This window comes from Canis lupus, chromosome 25 (genome assembly GCF_011100685.1).
Source record: "Canis lupus familiaris isolate Mischka breed German Shepherd chromosome 25, alternate assembly UU_Cfam_GSD_1.0, whole genome shotgun sequence".
NCBI classification, from domain to species: domain Eukaryota; kingdom Metazoa; phylum Chordata; class Mammalia; order Carnivora; family Canidae; genus Canis; species Canis lupus.
In genome coordinates this window covers 19535642-19547843 of record NC_049246.1, presented here as the reverse complement: position 1 = coordinate 19547843, position 12202 = coordinate 19535642, and the positions used below count along the sequence as shown (strand labels likewise).

Genomic DNA, 12202 nt, shown 5'->3' with positions numbered 1-12202 from the left:
TTAAAATATATTTCATATATATGAAATTTTTAAGGATAAAAATGATCACAGGATTGCCATAAGAATTACTATAGAATGTATATAAAACACTTTGAAAATTAACAGTATCATTAAATATTTATTGAATAAATGAATAAAGCTATTCATTTGGATTTGGGCAGAAGAGAAAGATCAATCAAAAGCAGTCTCTCCTTCTGGGCACATTCAATCATGACTGTTAATTTTTTTTTAATTTTTTTAATTTATTTATGATAGTCACACAGAGAGAGAGAGAGAGAGAGGCAGAGACACAGGCAGAAGGAGAAGCAGGCTCCATGCACTGGGAGCCCGATGTGGGATTCGATCCCGGGTCTCCAGGATCGCGCCCTGGGCCAAAGGCAGGCGCCAAACCGCTGCGCCACCCAGGGATCCCATGACTGTTAATTTTTAAAGGTGATCTAGTCATTGTTTTCTGGAGGATTGTGGCTAAAACAAAACAAAAAACTAAGCTTTTTGCCAAAGCTCTTTGATTCACATAGCCAGATAGATTACTTTCCTTGTGGATAATGGTTCATACTAGATGCACTCTTTCTTAGAAAAGCCTTATTTTCAACGGGAAGGGGAAGCACATCTTCCCAGCCCTTCTCTAGTCCACTGAAATACAAGTGTTACTGATCCCTTCTTCACTTTCATGGAAGTGCTTGGTAGATGTGCTATAAAGCTATAATTATTCTTGAGGCAAGATGAGAGGTACCCAGGCTTTGGCAAGGTGTGGTAAATCTGGCAGGGAAGTTCAATTTCCCTAACATTGTTTCCAGTCCAGGAAATGTCTCAGGTGGCTTGGTATGGGTAAGCTGCTGCCAGTTTTTCGGGCATGGGCTTGCTTCTCTTGGAATGACATCATTTGACTGAATTCTTTACTCTGCTTGCCCCACAGAAGCCTCTGCATTCAATTGGTCTCCATTTTTCACCAAGGCCTCATGTGATCCCCAGGCTGGCTGTGTCTCCAAAAGCCTAATATGGAAGGCTCAATTCATGGGATGAACCTACCTGACTATTAAAATAGCAAAAGCATTTACTAAGGTATACTTAAAAACCATTATACGACGGGAAGACTTTCTGCTTATAGCATCATTTTTGCCTAGAACGGCCATGACTGCAGCCTTATGTCAACCTAACTCACACAATACGTAAGTACAATATTAAATTTGTTTATCCCAAAGTCTAAGAAATGGGATTGCTGAAAATCAAATATAAACTTTATAAATGCTCTTTTTAAACTATGTAAATTTTTCTCTACCTTGAGCTAACCAGAAGATAAACTGACCAGGTGGAACCTGTGATTTTTTTCCAAGCTAAACTTTCTGCCACCATAGCTCAGGGGGTTACACCAATTCATTAAGTCTCCTGTTTCCCAAATTACAGTATACCCAAAGGGTATGATGTCCTGAAATATAAATTAGCATAGAAAATTCCAAAAAGTTTGCAGGAAAGTCTTTTACTTATGCTACATGGCCCATTAATGGCAAACCTTACTGCCTTTAGAATTCCTTTCTGGCAAAGCCCCAGTAGTCATGCTTAGAAGCTAGAGCAAGGTCAGATGATGGTATAGATTTCCCTGGTTTTTGAATACTATGATATATACACAGCCACACATTTGTTTCAACAGCTCTGTCATTATTTTGGGGGTAATTGGCACTTGTGAAGCTCTGACATGGTTTTACTGATCATGCTCAGGCTTATGAACTAGAACGTGACATTTACTGGTGTCTAAGGTACATCCTTCTCCTTCTCTAAGACAACGGAATAGCAGCATCCCATAAAGTCATCAACTTCTTAGGTGTTTTAACCAAACATTCCATGAGATCATGAGGAGAAAATGAAGAAGAAAGACGCAGAATTGGACAGGAATGCCTTTTGTTTCTCGTGTCCTACATGGCATAGGGACAGTAAAGCTCAGGATACTAAAGCACATCTCATCTAGTCTCTTTGTTTCGTGAGAGGCCAGCAGAGACCCAGGGGCAACTGGGGTAGTCTGGGAAAAGACAGCACATCAGAAGACAGACTTGGGATGACAGTCATTTCCTCAACTAGTTCAGAAAATAAAAGAAGGTGGCATGAAAACAATAGGGCTGCAAGTCATGGACACGTTTCTAAACTTTACTATATCATTAACTTAAGATGCAGATCTTGGGTGGTCAAGGAGAACACCAGGTCTATGTATGTCAATCTTGCCATAATATGATGCACAGGTTCAGTCAGATCCTGTGGTTTCCTAATACTTTAACCTTCAATCTGACTACCAAGAGCTAGAATGCCATATTTTTTCTGATTCATAATTTTAGTTGGCTTCTTGCCAACAAGTGATTTTTCTTTAAAGAAGCTGTAGAAGAGATATAGTATTTGAAGCCAGATCTAAAGCAGCGATGAAAGGATGAGCTGATTAGCTCAAAGTTAGAAGAGAATCCATAAAAGCGATTATGTAAGAGAGAGAATTATACTCAAATTTCAGAGCCTAGCCAACTGTCTCGCCAAACTTTGTTTCAAGATATTCACTCTTCTTATTCTTTGCTAAATCTCCTAAATAACCAAATATTAACAATGTACTGTATTACTGTGAATGCTAATTATTTTGCTTAAAGCACAGTAAACCAGTAATTGTACTACACTATGAAATCATTCATTATCAATGTAATTCTGAAATATGACCTAATTATAGATGTAAGTAGAACATTACAGTAAAATGAAACAACTGGAGCCATAGTTAACACTGAGTAAATATTTAAAAGTCCGATTTGATAAACCTTCGGTTTCATGATCAGGTTTGCATTTGGCTTAATAAGTAGACAAAATCAAAATGCTAAGGTTAGAAAGAATAAACACTAGGTAGGTGGAGCTCTAAGCAGAGCTGTGGAAGTCACAGGGAGCCTGCTTGGGAGCTCCTGACATTACAGGGACACAGAAGGGATAGTCACAAAGCAGCCAGAATGCCTGGTCTACACTGACTGCAGGTCAATGGCTGAGTGGGTCTACTCAACACCACTGTTACATTTTCTCTTCAGCTGCTGGCCAGGGCAGGTGGCCAACCTGCAGAGAGTGCCATTGTGTGGTTCCCTTGGTAACCATCCAGATTCGTCCACTGGGATTCCTTTCCCAAGTAAACTGGTCTTAAGGATTTTAAACATTCAGCATTCATCCTTAAAAACTTTCCTCCTGAACTTGTAATCAGTGTTCTTAATTTGACTTTGCCAGATTTGCCATCTGTGCTTCAGCTTTCGGAAAATTCTGCTGTTGCCCACAGTGCACATTTTCAAGTGGTAATATCACCCTGCATCTTGGGATGCTCGGTGTGCTGAAAAGAAAAACAGTCGAGAGGCAGGAGATGCAAGTCCTGTTATAACTGCACCTTTGGAAAGTCAACCAATTATACAATTTATCCTTTTTAATCTGTAGAGTAGAGAGAAGGACATCTGCCCTACCCAGCTCTACTAGTGGGATGTGGCAAAAGTCCTGGTATTTTTAAATGAATGAGAATTTGGCCCTTAGAGACAGCAATGGATTTCAGAAGTCTCAATCTTGATATGCTTGCGATGGGCCTGGATTTAGGCTTTTCTCAATCTCTCAATATAAAATAATTCCAAGTAACCTCCTCAAGTGGCACTGCCAGACTTTATCGTTCATTTTGTCCCCTGTAGCAGGGAAGTCAATCTCAGAAAAGGTCTGGCAGCTTTGTGCGCTTGGTGGTTTCACTGAGCATCTACCATCTTGTTGAAGAGTTCTGGAAAAGGAAGATGCACTAACATTAAACAGTATAGTTCTGTGTGGACAGTATGTGCTCCAGCATTCTGCGACACAGCACAATGAGGTGCTATGTGAGAAAATTATGGAGCACATGTGGATTCACTTTATTAATAAGTGCCTAAAATAGATTTTTTTTAAAAATCCACATATCACCTTCCATATAAATGCATCCATTTATAGTAACGAAGGCAAGTAGGAAATGAGACTTTACCAAGAAAAACTACAAATTTTTCCAACTCCAGTTCTGAGTCAGTTCATTTGTGGTTTTACTGGGATATGCTTTACTTTAATGTTCTGTTACTGGGCAGATTTGGCAGACTACAGCTTCATCAAATGACAGGATCCTTACCCCACCTTCAAATGCTGAGAGTGAAATTTTCTCACTGTCCATTCTCTTCTGGAACAGAGTCATCTTCTCCCAAGGCTTTTATCAATCACTGTCCCCACTTTGATCTCCCCAAATGTTAGATCTAGGTATCTCATTGCCTCCTGGACACCTCCACATGGTATGTTCAAACCAAACTTGCCCTGCCTCCAGAGATGTCCCACTTCTCGTCCCTTCCTCTCTAAATGGCAGCCCTGTCTAGCCACTGCCTGGCAGGAGCCTGGGAATAATCCTTGGTGCATCCCACTCTCTTAGCTTTCACCTGGCATCAATACCAAGTGCAGTCAATTCTGTCTTCTAACCATACCGGATCCAATTACTTCTATCACTTGCTTTACCATTAACTTAGCTCATACCACCAATATCTATCTATCTATCTCATGTATTATTCTAACCATTGCAATTGGTCTTCCTGTTTCCCAGCTAACTACCTTTAGTGTGCCCTAGCGGTGTCCTAACCACCCAGCAGTGATCAGAAGTAGAAGGCATCTTTGTTGCCCTCAAGAAAGGCATAATCTGGTACGAATGAGGTTTGATTTAGGTAGCCACTGGAGAGTAGTACAAAAAAAGAAACAGAGAAAAAGCATACCATTAAGCGTTCTTTCAGAGTCTAAAACTCTTGTGTTAATGTTGAGAGAGATGAGATTAACTCAGTGAAATAATCAGGAATAAACTGGTATATAAGTTCTGTTCTAGAAACTTTGAGTGTCCACGCATTTCAGAGTAGAGTGAGATTAATGTGATGATTAGGATGGGAAATTTTAAAGGAGATTTCTGGGTAAGTGCATAGGAGCTTTATTATAGCAGCCACTCAACAACACTAACACTAACCACAAATGATGAGGTGTGCGACTCTGTTCCATGGAAGTGACAAATAAAGAAGAGACAGTCCTTCTCCTTATGATTACAGAATTCTGAAGTCCAATACACCATGGATATAGAGTCAGAATTCGACCTTGGGCAGATCCCGAGTGTACATTTCTCCAGTCAAATTCAAATTCAGGATCCTCCTCTCCAGGTGTCTGTTTCACACCTTCCTCTGTCCTCAGACTTCCCTCAAATGCTCCCTCGTCTGGCCCTCAGCTGATGCTTCCTGTTTCACTGAGAAATCAGAAACACGTAGAGAAGCACCCCAGCTCCCCCTGCCACTTCTGTCCACGCCCCCCGTCCTGGCTGGCAGATTCGGTCTTCCCCAGCGCAAGGGCAGCATCGTCTCCGTGCCCCCTGCCAAGGCCCAGGACTCTGCTGGTGCACCAGATCCCACTGGCCTTTGGATAGACAAGGTCAAGGCCTTCATCTCCTCGGTTACTTGCTGGGGTATTTACAGTGACCAAGGAAGATGGCACATTCTCAAACATTCGGCATTACAAAACAAAACAGTTTGCAGGGAGAAACAATAGGACAAGTACTTCTGGACTCATGTGGTTGACTTTGAGCCACTCTTCTGCTGTATTTCTGTCTCACCGACCTGCAACCCTCACCTTGGCATTCCTTGTCCTCATTCCTGGCTTTCCTTCCCCCATAACATATAACTCCACCAGAAGCACTGGTTGTTTAGTTTATTTGTTTATGGTTTGTCTCCTAACCACTGCAATATAAGCTTCACAAGGGCAGGGATTTTTCCATATTTGTCCACTGCTTTCTTCCCAGAATCTAGCCAGTACCCAGGGTACTTGCTCAACAATACGTGAATTAGATTTCCGTCCTGCCATTTCTGATCTGTGTGACTACAGGCAAATGATCCTCTTAAAGTCTTTCACCATTTTGAAAATGCTGTTGGTGGGATTGTGGTAGGGATTCAATGACAATGTGTGTTTAACATTTTAGGAGCACCTGGGTGGCTCAGTAAGTTAAGTATGGCCTGCCTTCACTCAGGTCATGATCCCAGGGTCCTGGGATAGAGCCCTCCCTGGTGTCAGGCTCCCTCCTAGCCCCAAAGTCTGTTAATCCCCCTCCCTCTGCCCCTCCCCCCCCATCCCCACCATCTGTGCTTGGAGTACACAATCTAATGAATAAATTAAGAAGCCTTTTTTTTTAAAAAAAAATAACATTTGGGGCACAAGCGTAGCTCAGTACTTGAATGCCTGCCTTTGGCTCAGGTCACGATCCTGGGGTCCTGGGATCAAGTCCCACATCAGGCTTCCTACAGGGAGCCTGCTTCTCCCTCTGCCTGTGTCTCTGCCTCTCTGTGTCTCTCATGAATAAATAAAATCTTAAAAAATAATAATAATAATCATACATTAGCATTCAAGTTTATCTAATCCCAAACAGGTAGTTGTTTGGGAATTTAGTGGACTGGCTTCAAGATGAAAAGTAAAAGTTCAATAAATATGCTTTCCTCCTATTATTAAAGACCCCATATGAAAATCTAACCCTGACTTTAACAATAATGAACAGATAAGTAGGCAGTGCTGATGTCTAGATCTAGGTTCTCAGATAAAAATTATGTTTAGTAAGAAAATAACGTGAACCAACAGGCAGTTGGCACTGACTGGCCATTCAAAATAGATCCCACAGCTGACAAGTGGGCCTCGCTTCTGCCCTCTTACCCAGGTCCTCTTCACTTTCTTCTCTTCCCCCTCTGTTACAAAGCCAGCTTCTGCTGGGATTCCCTCTCCCCAAAGCTCTGTAGCTCCAGGGTGGGGTCTCTGTTAGCATTAAGGGGAGTATGAAAGGAAATGTACCTCTCTGTACCTTTATTTTCCCTTCAGGGTTTAAATGGAAAAAGAAAAGGTGGGGCCCTTTATCCATTGTTGCTGGGATTAAAAACCTTAAAAAAAAAGAAATCAAGCTGGAGCTTTGAGTGCATTTTCCCACAAAAACCATGTTATATATAGTGGCTCGGTTCTATGGTACTATTAATAAAGTAGAACATTTCAGTTGTGATTTCTGGGCTGTCCTGGGAACCTACCCACAAAGTGGGACATAATTTCAATGCAAAAGTATGTTCAGAGTTCCCAGCAACCAATTTACATATCCACATTCAGAATCTAACCTATCTGAAAGGTAAGGGCCGCTAATTCTCAGTAAGGTTGACGATTTCAGAAAGATATCACAAATGTCACAAAGAATAGGGGCAAGCCGAAGACTATGGTGCTAAGTGGCATACCTGATCTCATCCTCTAATACCAGGAAATGTGTCGGGTTTAGCTCAGAGAATTCTGTGAGAATGAAGGGTGGTAAAAGAATGTAACACATCCAGCAGAGCCTGGTTGGTGCTAGCTATTTAACAAAGGTTAGTTCTCTCCACTCCTGTTGGTGAAACTTCAGTGTCTATTCCTTTTGCTTGGTTTTGTGTGTCTTCCTATGAATCTATTTTTAACACTTCCATAGGGAGAAAAAAAAAAACGCAACGTTTTGCCAATAGAAACCAGAAAATGGTTATTTGCTCATTTCTTCTGGCTGACACACCTTGTCTGCGAATGGCAGCTTCTCCCTGAGGAGGAAATCTTTTCCATCCAATAAGCCTTTACACCTTCCAAAAGTCCATGCCAAACTGCGAAAATCACCATTTTAGCTTACCATAGTGGTGAAGCTTTGGCAGTTGGGCCAATGCACATTCAGTGGGAGACTGTGGACAGACGTTAACTAACCATCCCACATTTTCGGTTTGTTTCCTTATAGTCCTTGTCCAAAATATACACGTAAGAGAGGCTTGCCTAACTGGGAAGGCTCACATTACATATCACAGTTAACCCTAACGCACATAACCAATAAGACAGCCTTACTGCTTGGGAAGAAGTCCATGCTTTCAGTAGTCAATAGGGTTGGACAGAGAGCTGTACATGCCATTCATTTCAGAATGCTTTTCCTCCTTCCCTGACCCCTCGGGCCCTCCTTACTTCCATCTTATCTCCAGGCCTTTCCTGAGAGAATGAGCTTCTCTGCTCCCTAGTCATCAAATCTCCTTGGATGAAATCTTTCTCATCTACCACCTCCAAACAATTATTTTCCCTTGACAAAATATAAGACAAAACTTTCCCATTAAAATATAAAATAAAATCTTTTGAATTAGTGCAGCCTCACAGGGATTTTCTAGAGCCAAAAACCTGGGACACAGAACTAGCCAATTTTATCTCTGTATGATCCCAGACAAAATTCCTATCTTGCCTACACCTTCCTTTAAAATCTGGTAGAGCTCCATTTTTTGTTCAGTGTCTCAAAAGAATATTATTAAGATGACCCAAATGTTTAATGTGTTGGGAACACTTTCGAAGAGGTTAGTGCTCTTTTAACATATCTTTAATTTTTAAAGCGTAAATTTAGCGCCTACCCCGTCCCCTGCCCCCCCATCTCCTTGAAGAAAATTATTTTGCAACAGGGCAGCCCCGTTAGTGCAGCGGTTTGGCACCGCCTGCAGCCCAGGGCGTGATCCTGGAGACCCTGGATCGAGTCCCACGTCCGGCTCCCTGCATGGAGCCTGCTTCTCCCTCTGCCTGTGTCTCTGCCCCTCTCTTCTCTCTCTGTCTCTATGAATAAATAAATAAAATCTTTAAAAAAAAAAAGAAAATTATTTTGCAACATACTGCATAGTAGGCAATTTTGGAAGCACAGTGAACTCTGGTTACCCAATGTTTACCTGGATCTTCAGAAATAAATGCTGAAAAAGTACAATACTTTTGGGTGCAAAATTATTTGTGAAATATACACAGAAGGGAAGACCGCATCTAATACATTTTTACAGTTCCCAACGACCATGAAAAAAATGCGGAAAGTGGGAGTAACAATCAAACAATTGTTTGAACGAATTAATAACTTCCTCTTAAAATAATGTCTTTAGCACCTTAAGCAGTATGGACTCCTTGATAATTTCCAGGAAATACTTTTTATTTCAGTAATACATAGTTGTTTCAAATATAGTACAGTGTAAGAATTACTATAGTCTAGGGAAATTATATTTGGAGGGATAAAAAGCAACTATTATCAAAGTAGTACAAACCCTACAGCTCTTCTACAGAGATGACAATACTTTAAAATATTTAAGATCAACCCCAATGCAATGTGGTAAATGGCACTCAATTTTCAGTCAGTTATCTTATAAAGTTTTAAAGTCAGCTAAAAACTAGAGCCTAAAAGGACATCCTGAAGCATACCAGGGCTAGTCTAACTAGGTCATTTATCTATTCTTTACTTAGTCAATGTCCTCACCTGGGACAGATTGGACACGAAGTCACTAAACCATATAAAGCAGGAGATCTACTTTACCATTCCTGCAGTTAAAATTATGATACATGGATTCCAACTGTCCACCCAAATAAAGGTATGTTACTATCAACCATCTACCCATGCTCTTCACTCAGATCACCAATTTTTCTCACAGCTGAAGAGATGGTTAGAATGTTGGTATGTTTTGTTATTTGTTGTACTTGCCTAGTTTCTTTTTAAGTTGAAAGCTATTTATTTATTTGTTTGTTTATTTATTTATGAGAGAGAGAGAGAGACACACAGGAGGAGGGAGAACAGGCTCCATGCAGGGAGCCCCACGCGGTACTCAATCCCGGGACTCCAGGATCACACCCTGGACCAAAGGCAGGCGCTAAACCGCTGAGCCACCCGGGGATCCCCCTAGTTTCTTATTAATGTATGTGGTATGGACACTGGGCAACCCACCTCACTCCTTATTCTAATGACAAAAAATAAAAATATCAAATAAATCTTATTTCATATACAATAGAATAAAAAATAAAGCTTAGGAGTTTGTTGAAATATCTGTTGATTGTATAATTTGTGCCAACTCATCATACATTTATTGTTAAAGCTACAATAAGGCAATCACTCTAGGGCACAAGGGCGCATAGAGTTCATACTGTCTCCTTTATCGGTCGATATCAACAAACCCCTTTATCACTAAATCAAAGTCGGCCAGGTCCTGAAAATAATAACCTCTTTCCTGGAGGACGTAAAAGTAGAGTAGAAAAGCTCACGCCTTTAAATTGTGGGCTCCAGAAGCAAAGCATCCCCGCCATCCGCGGACAGTTAGTTGTTGCTACAGTTCTGGCAGGAGCCTTCAAAACACCACCAGGAAAGCGTCCTCCACGGGGAAACTGGGCCGTTTCCAAAGCCGGTTAGACCCCTGCTGCGCCTGGGGGGAGGGGCGGGGCCGGTGGCTTGTCGGAGGCTGGTCCTCCGCAGCGTCTCCTTTCTCGCCGGACGCTCGGGCCCCTCCGCTTCTGCCTTTCGCCCGGTACCGGTGCCGTGGGACTGCGGATCACAGCGCAGCTCCCGCGGGTGCGGGGCGCGCACCCCCACGCGCCCCCGCAGCTGGGCTCTGCGGGTGCAGGGTGCAGGCCCACTGCGGGCACGACCCGCTCGGCCGGCGGAGGGATGCCCGGCGCCGCCGCGTCCCCAGCCGGGGCGCTCGCCACCCGGCCTCTGAAGCCCTTCCCGAGCCGGACGGACCCCCCCGGGTGGTCAGCGAGGCGCACGGGGGCAGCCCCCTGCACGCGGCGTGGGCCCGCACTGCAGGCTTCTGAAGCCGCGGGCCGCCGGCGGCCGTCCCCAGAGCCCTTTGGGCCGCGTGCAGGCCATCACAGCCGTACCCCGCCGCACCAGCACGCCAGCCCGACCGCACCCCCGCGGCGAAGCCCCCAAGTGACAAGCACGTCTGAACGGCGCCCGGGGGGGGGGGGGGGGGGAGGGAGGCTGAATTCTCCCAAGGAAGGGAGGATGCGCTTGGGGAGAGGCCAGCGCGCAGACCTCGGACCCGTGCACCCCCCAACCCCCGCCGGCCGCCGGGGAATGAGGTCATCCCCTCAGCCCCTCGGTCCACGCCAGCCTCCTCTTCTCTGCCCTTCCTCCACAGGTTCGCCACCCGCGGGACGGCGGCCACGAGCGAGGGAGGCACGGCCAGGAAAGTTTATCAGAGGCAAGGGCCACCCCTGGCAGCAAACACCTCCAGTCCCAACCCCGACCAGGGGAAGCAAACTCCCAACTCTGTTCTCAGCGGCTCCTGCTCTGATCAGACAAGGGGGGGGGGGGGGCTCTGCGAAAGGATCCCGTCCTCGCCCCCCCCAAACTGCATTTGGAAGCTGTTCGGCCTCCCAGCTCCCACCCCCATCCTCCCGCCCCCAGTTCTGCCTCCCTGCTCCCCACCCCCTCATCCTCCTCTAGAGCCCCCCCAGCTCGGCCTCCCCTCCCCACCCCCATCCTCCTCTAGAGCCTTCCCGCCCCCAGCTCGCCCCCCACCCCACACCCTCTGCTCCCCCTAATTCATACATTCCCACCAGCCAGGGGCCGAGCCCTCTGCGCCTGGCGCCTACCTCGGGTCTCGGGGCCGCGCCCCCGCTGCTCCATGACCCCCAGTCCTGCGGGCTCAGCGCCGCGGCCACAGGCAGGTGCCGGCTATATACCCGCGCCCGCTCCGTGACTCAGTGAGTCTGAACCTTCTGTCCGCCTCCTTCAAAATAAGAGTCCCGGAGGAGGCGGGGCTCGAGCCTGCAGCGGCCCCAGGTCAGCGCAGGCTCGCGCCCCTCCCTCCAGCCGCGCTCCGCCCTCTGCATCTTTGGGCGCCCTTTCCTGGAGCAGCACACACCAACCGGCTTCCTCGAAACTTTTAGGAAGAACTGATTGATGATGGGAAAGATTGTAACTTTTCTGTCTAGGCCACTGGAGACGTTGGTTGCAAGTCAGGATGACTTCCCTCCAGTGTTTGGTTGTGTTTTTTTCCTTTATAGACGAAAATGTCCAGTGGCTCTGATTCCAGGGCAACATTCTTGGGGCCTGGGATGGTAACGCCGCCGCCACCCCCCCCAGCCCACCCCCCCCACCCCGCCCTGAAACCGCAGGGCTGAGGCTTGGGTGGGGAAGGGTCCAGTACCTGCCGGCTACTCACTTTTAACTCGGTGCTGCGGGTTTGCAGGCACCTGCGGATCGAACAGCAGTTAAATGAGAAAGCGTGGTACACTCCTTTGTTAAAGTAAGAGGATAATTTCTAGATTCACATTAATTAGCTTACTCTGTTCTGAGTATCAACGGGTAGCTAAATTTAGGAACCCTCAGGGTAAGAAGTGTAACTCATTCTCATTTAGCAGTATGTTA

The 12202-nt window shown here is 45.3% G+C and overlaps 1 protein-coding gene and 1 long non-coding RNA gene across 6 annotated transcripts in view; one reads left to right on the top strand and one right to left on the bottom strand.

Annotated features, from left to right (window-relative positions):
- PALLD (palladin, cytoskeletal associated protein) overlaps positions 1–12202 on the bottom strand; it is a 421753-nt gene that overhangs the window by 89560 nt on the left and 319991 nt on the right. Inside the window, exon 1 of one of the 5 annotated variants that reach the window (XM_038573559.1) lies at positions 11425–11557. The exons of the other annotated variants lie outside the window; for them this stretch is intronic. The gene's annotated coding sequence lies outside the window, so the exon portion shown is untranslated. Of the gene's footprint in view, positions 1–11424; positions 11558–12202 lie in introns of those variants that run through there. 5 annotated transcript variants of the gene reach the window in all.
- The window catches only part of LOC119865927, an 80502-nt gene that overhangs the window by 11217 nt on the left and 57083 nt on the right, over positions 1–12202 (top strand). Inside the window, exon 2 of the long non-coding RNA XR_005378530.1 lies at positions 917–1169. This is a non-coding gene — a long non-coding RNA (uncharacterized LOC119865927). The remainder of the gene's footprint in view (positions 1–916; positions 1170–12202) is intronic.